Raw genomic sequence first — 7,095 nt, forward strand, 5'->3', positions numbered from 1 at the left:
GTTCAGAGACTCTGGACCAGTAGATGGTCCATGAAGCTGTACTGTCTTCCACAGTACAGGTGAGAGTCACACTGTCAGATACCAGTACACTGGTTCTGTCTGATACCAGTTTAGGCTTTGGTTGAGCTGTGCAGTTTATGACAGTGAAAGAAATGAAATGATTAGGAATATATGTAATCTTTATATGGATACAGAACCACAGTGAATAAACATATGTTGTAAATGATCAACACAATGGGATTGTCTGCTCAGCTGTCAGTATGGCTTTAGCTTGATCTGTTGTTCACATTAGGACATAATGGAGCATTTGACTGGAATGTACATTTACAACATACATACACAGTAGAAATGTGGCTGCACTTTTCATATGAAGAGCATATAGCAACAACATTTCTTTTTTAGATTGACTCAATATTTTTGGAACAAAATCTTATACAATGAAATGCTTGTTTAAACACATATTTGAATAGTGAGACACATGAAAAATGTCTGATAATCTAGAATACTAGTATCCCAAATTACCTTTAGAGGACACTGTGTTGGTTTCGCTGAGTTTGGAATATTGTTGGTCATCTTTGCGTTCACCTTCACAATGGTATTCACCACTGGGGTTTCCAGAAGGACCTAAAATGTATTCAGTTTCACTGGAAGACACCAACCAATCAGAACTCCCACCACGGGACTGTAAAAAATATAGACAAAGCGTTCCCCGGGTCTAACATGAACGTTAAATGAAGCCTGTCAGTCCTTGCAATGGAAGTCGCCATCTTTCTAGATCCGTTTGGGCCCAGCTGGCCCATTGGCTGGCCCAGACAACGAGGCGGGACTTCCCCCCTTCTTCTTCGTTGGTTTTTATTTTGACTCGAGTGGGTGGGGGATCCCGTTCATAGACTGTAACGGTAGCCACGCCCCTCAGAACATGCGCAACTTTATGGTCATTTTTTTTATAAATGGGACCATAATTTTCCAAAAAGAATATTATGACATTAGAAATGAGACTTTAAACTAGTGACTGGAAGCAAAAAGTATTCATGACCATGTTTATTAAGGTAATACAGTCTAGGTGAAGTTGGGCCCAAATACATGGACTTCTATGGGGCTATGGTTTTTTTTGAGCCCAATGAGAGCGCCACAACAGGCCATTATATGAACTTTCATTTCCTTAGTGGCTTCACAAAAAATCTGTCTGACTGCCCCCCTGGACTCAACCCATCAGAACTTCCACCACGGGACTCAACCAATCAGAACTCCCACCACGGGACTCAACCAATCAATGAATACCTTTACAACTACTAGATTAATGACAAGTGGTCTATTAATCTAGTCCACACATCTGATCTAACACTTTAAAGAACCAAAAGTGCAGAAATGTCCCGTTTCAAGTTTTCAAAATGCAATCTTTTGAAAAAAGCCGATCTACAAAGCTCAAAAGGCCTCACATTGTGAAACACTGTGAGCTTGTAGATCTGCTATTTTCAAATAGGCCTACCCTTAACGTAAATGTACTAACGTCAGTTACTCTACACCACTGTTAATAAAATGGCATGACATAATTATAAAACATGTTAATGACATCATTATGATATCATTATAAAACATGTTAATAACATGGCATGACATCATTATAAAACATGTTAATGACATCATTATGATATCATTATAAAACATGTTAATAACATCACATGGCATGACATCATTATAAAACACGTTAATAACATGGCATGCCATCATTATAAAACAGGACACTGGCGTTTCAGAACAAACAGCGAAAAAGCTCAAATTAAATAGTAAAAAAAAATGTACTTAAGTACAATTTTAAGGTGTTTGTAGTTTACTTGAGCATTTTCAATTTCCAATACTTTTACTTCTACTCCACTGCATCTCAGATCTAAATATTGTACTTTTACTGCACTACATTGTAGTTACTTTGTAGATTTTGATTATTTCTTAAACAAATCACACCTGTGTGAAATGAGGGGCGCCTTTGACACATATGACGCACATTCTCCATTCATTGTGGATGGGAATTTAATTGAATGTGTGTATAGGAAGAGAGCGGACTTGCTCGTCTACATATGACGTAAGTTCTGATGTCACATGCAGTCAGCAAATCCCATATATATCAATGGGATTTTGCCAGTAGATGTCACTGTTTTCACTGTTTTGCCTGTTTTCATTGCAGCTCAAGAGGCTTCACAGACACAGAAAGAACTCCTAGGCCACAGACTGAATGTTCAAAGTTCAGGTTTTTTTTGGTGTGTAATTGAGGTCATGAAACCTCAAATAAAAATAAAAATAAATGAAAATGAATGTCATGAAACATGTGAGTGGTTCTTTCCTTACCTTCAGCCTTCAGTGAGTTCAGAGAGAGCAGCCATGATGAATGTCATGAAACATGTGAGTAGTTCTTTCCTTACCTTCAGCCTTCAGTGAGTTCAGAGAGAGCAGCCATGATGTGAAGAGAAGAGCCAACGCTGTTAGCACACGCATCTCTGCACAGCCTGTCCACACGTCAACCTGGGAGAGCAGAGAGAGAGAGACTGACTGCATTAGGAGTCCAGTCTAGTCTGACCCCCTCCAGCACAAGGACGGGGTCAAAGGTGCAGGTGACACCACACACACTTTGGCCCAATCCCAATTGCCTCCCTCAAGCCCTGAGCCCTGGACCCTCATTGACTTTAATGACGTCAGCTGTAAGTGCTTGAGGGTGAGAGGCTGCAAGGGCTCCAAATTGTTGTAAAATAAATGGGACAGCACTTTGAAGATGAGTATAAAAACTCTCCATATTCACAGCCAGTGCCTACCTACATGCTTGGCCTATTTATACATGTCTATCATGTCTATTTTAGTATTTAAGCTGATCGTTTTATTATTAGTTTCATGAATACACTTTCCTGTGTGATATGAGTTGTAATATTCATTGTGGGGTAGCTGTTTCACCGGACCAAAAACCACACAGAGTTCAAGTTCAGAGTGCTAAAGCAAGGGCACTTTTATTTGTTTTCGCATCACAAAAAGGTTAACTCATAGGCTCGCCCACTCTAGGGAAAGGGGCTTTGACTCAGTGGCTCTTGCTTTGTCAGAGCATGGTCATCAAATAAAGTTCCTTCTGTTTATTAAGGCTGGGGACCTTGTCCCACAGCATTCATCGGGGGGGGGGGGGCTAGGGACACTCCGGTGTCCCAGCCAGTATGCCTCCAGTTTCCAGAGCCCAGCGGTCACTTTCAGGTATGGGTAGGTGAGCCTGAGAGATGAGATTCACAGAGTTAGTATTGACATCGCATCAAGTTACCGTCGGGCTCATAACTGGTATATTAATAGGAGGGGCAATCTGCATGGTTCAGTCTTACCGGATTGCCGCACGCCAGCCTGTCTCTCGGGAGAGTCTCTGAGAGTGTGCGCCGGAGAGGACAGAGACTTTTAAACTGCCTGGGTGTGGTCGCGCAGCCGGTGTCCCATTAAGGCCGACGAGGAGCCGGGCTGGGATGTACCTCCCTTCCAGGACCCGCCCTCGTTGCCGTTGGCAACGCTTCACTCTGCCCGTCTCTCTCCCACTCTCCCCGAGGTGGCTATGCCGTGGCGCGCGGTCCCGGACCGAGACGCCACACATTCCCCCCCTATGTTTCACGCCGAGGCGGGAGACATCCTGATCGCCTTCCTCTTCCTCCTCATGCAGTCTGGACAGTGCGTCTGCGTGGGGAATTGACTTCCCGGGTCGATGTTCCACCACAAACTTGTAATTTTGCAGTTCAATAAACCACCTCGTCACCCGACTGTTTCTGTCTTTGTTCGTGGCCATCCATTTTAGTGGCGCATGATCCGTTATCAGCGTGAACGGCCGGCCCCAGAGATAGTATCTCAGGTAGTGTATCGCCCACTTAATGGCGAGGCACTCTTTTTCTACTGTTGAGTAATTTCTTTCATGTTTGAGCAGCTTCCTGCTAATGAAGGAGACAGGGTGCTCCTCGCCGTTTATCACCTGGGATAGCACCGCGCCGATGCCTGTCCCCGAGGCGTCTGTGTGGAGAAGAAACGGCAGGTTAAAATTTGGCGATATTAACACAGGTTTCTGGCACAGTGCCTCTTTCAGCTTTGTAAAAGCCGTTTCTGCCTCAGAGTTCCACTTTATGTGGTGTGGCTCCCTCTGGCGGGTCAGCTCGTATAGTGGAGCTGCCACCGTGGAATAATTCTCAATGAATTTCTGATAGTAGGCTAGCAGTCCCAGGAAGGATTTTACCTGTCGCTTGGTGACGGGACGGGGCCACTCCTTGATGCGCTGTACCTTCTTTTCCTGGGGTTTTACGCATCCTCGTCCAACGGTGAATCCTAGGTAGTCAGTCTCCGTCATACCTATTCTGCACTTCTTCGCGTTGGCCGTGAGATTGGCGGAGCGCAGCTCATCTAGGACCGCCTCCAGATGTCTCAGATGCTCCTGCCAACTCTTGCTATGGATGATGACGTCATCGATGTACGCGGCCGCGTAGTCCTGGTGGGGGCGTAACACTCTGTCCATCAGGCGCTGGAAGGTAGCGGGGGCTCCGTGCACTCCAAACGGCAGGACCTTATACTGGAATAGCCCATCTGGTGTAGAAAAGGCTGTCTTTGGCTTGGCTCGCTCGGTTAATGGGATTTGCCAATACCCTTTGGTCAAGTCGAGCGTGCTGATGAACCGAGCGGGTCCGAGCCGCTCTATCAGTTCATCAATCCGGGCCATCGGATAACAATCAAAGTTCGATACCTCATTCAGTTTTCGGAAGTCATTACAGAACCGTAATGTGCCGTCAGGCTTCGGCACAATTACGATTGGGCTGCTCCACGGGCTGTATGACTCCTCGATTACATCTAATTCCAACATTTTTTTTACTTCCTCTCGTATTGATATCCGACGGGCTTCGGGGATTCTGTATGGGCGCTGTCTGATCACCACGCCAGGTTTCGTGTCTATGTCATGTTTGGCTAGGTGGGTTCGGCCTGGAAGCTCGGAGAACCGGCCGCTACAGCGGCTCAGCAGCTCATTCACCTCCTGGACCTGCCGGGGGGAGAGCTCTTCCCCGACGGGGACAGGAGGGGCCGCCTGCGGGGAGACAACAGTCAGTAATGCATTCACCGGTAGCGCGCTAGGCGGGTGCCACTTTTTCAAAATATTGACATGGTAAATCTGGTGGGTTTTCCGTCTCCCCGGCTGGCTCACTCTGTACGTGACGGGTCCCATCTTCTCCATTATTTCGTACGGCCCCTGCCATTTCGCTAGGAACTTACATTCACTCGTAGGTACCAGGACAAGCACCTTCTCGCCCACGTTGAATTCTCGTACAGCCGCCTGTCGGTTATATATTCTGGCCTGGTCCCTCTGCGCCTTCTCCATATGCTCGTTCACTAGGGGCCATATCGCTTTGGCCCGGGCTTGGAGTTGCTGGATATGATCCACGACACTGCGGTGTGGGGAGGGTTGGCTCTCCCAAGCTTCCTTGGCCAGGTCCAGCAGGCCCCGGGGTCTCCTCCCGTATACTAGCTCAAAAGGGGAAAAGCCAGTGGAGGCCTGGGGGACCTCTCTAATAGCGAACAATACATATGGAATTAAACGGTCCCAATCCTTTCCGTCCCTTTCCACCACCTTTTTCAACATCCCTTTCAGCGTTTTATTAAACCGTTCCACCAGCCCGTCTGTCTGGGGGTGATAGACTGAGGTTCGGATGCTGCGGACTTTTAGCCATTTATACAAGTGTTTCAATACAGTGGCCATGAAACAGGTCCCTTGGTCGCTTAGGATTTCCGAGGCGATGCCGACACGACTAAACAGCATCATTAACTCGTGTGCAATGACTTTGGAAGTGGCGGCGCGTAACGGTATTGCTTCTGGATAGCGGGTGGCATAATCCATAATGACTAGAATATAGCGGTGGCCACGGGCCGACTTCGGCAGTGGGCCCACTATATCCATGGCCAACCGGTCAAAAGGTGTTTCTATTATGGGCATAGGGACGAGTGGGTTACGGTAATGGGGTTTGGGAGCCACGAGCTGGCATTCGTGGCATTCCCGGCAGAAATCCTCCACTGCTCTTTTTACTCCAGGCCAGTAAAACCGAGCGAGGATTCGTTCGTATGTTTTCTCTATACCCAGGTGAGCCCCCAGTTGGTGGGTGTGCGCCAGGTACAGCACGCGAGTCACATAACTTTTTGGCACCAACAACTGTTCAATTCTTTCCCCCCCTTGTTTTGTAACCACTCGATACAAACACCCATTTCTCACGATGAAATAAGGGGAGGTGTTGGCACTCACCGTTCTGTCGTCTGGGCCATCTATCTCCTCCACCCGTTGTCGCGCCGCTTCCAGGTTCGGATCTGCCCACTGTTGGGTGGCAAACTCGCCGTAGTGCACTGGGGGATCTGCGTCAGGGGGGGGAAACTCGGCAAACGGATCACTCTCCTCCTCTCCGGCGTCCTCTCTCTCTCTCTCTCTCGCAGTGTCCTCCTCGCTGCGCGGTTCGGCGCTCATCCCATTCCCCTGCTCGTCTGAAGGCGAGCTGTCACTCGGGCCGGCGCTCGAGCTGTCACGGAACGCGGGGCACGCTGGGCGTGGATCTTGGGTCTGCCTGGCGGGCCGGCGTCTACGTCGTTTCGTCCGAGCGCTGGACGGGGGGGGAACGGTGGGATTCCAGTACCGCTCAAAGAGAGGCCAGTCGGCGCCGAGGAGGAGGGGCACGGGCAGTCCGGGGACGACGCCCGCCACCACAGTGGCGCTTCCTCGCGGGGTCTGGATTCGGATGCTGGAGGTGGGGTAGCGCTTCACATCTCCGTGCACGCACGTCACGGGTACGGTCTCTTCCCCCAGGGGGCCCGCGAAAGCGGGACGCACCAGAGTGACCACACTGCCCGAATCCAGCAGCGCGTGCGTGTCTTTCCCGTCCACCTTTACCGGCAGGGAAGTCGGCTTCTTTTTTTTCTTTCCTGTGCCATATAGGCAGGGTCGTGTCGAGTCCGATGCGGCGGTGGCCATACTGACGTCCGCTCGGGCTGGGCACGTCCAAGACAGGTGGTCCAGCTTCCCACACACATAGCAGTGTCGGGGAGGCGCTCGACCCGATCGCTCTGGTC

Source organism: Protomyctophum bolini (assembly GCF_963924005.1).
Source record: "Protomyctophum bolini genome assembly, chromosome: 19".
In the NCBI taxonomy this organism is placed as follows: Eukaryota; Metazoa; Chordata; class Actinopteri; order Myctophiformes; family Myctophidae; genus Protomyctophum; species Protomyctophum bolini.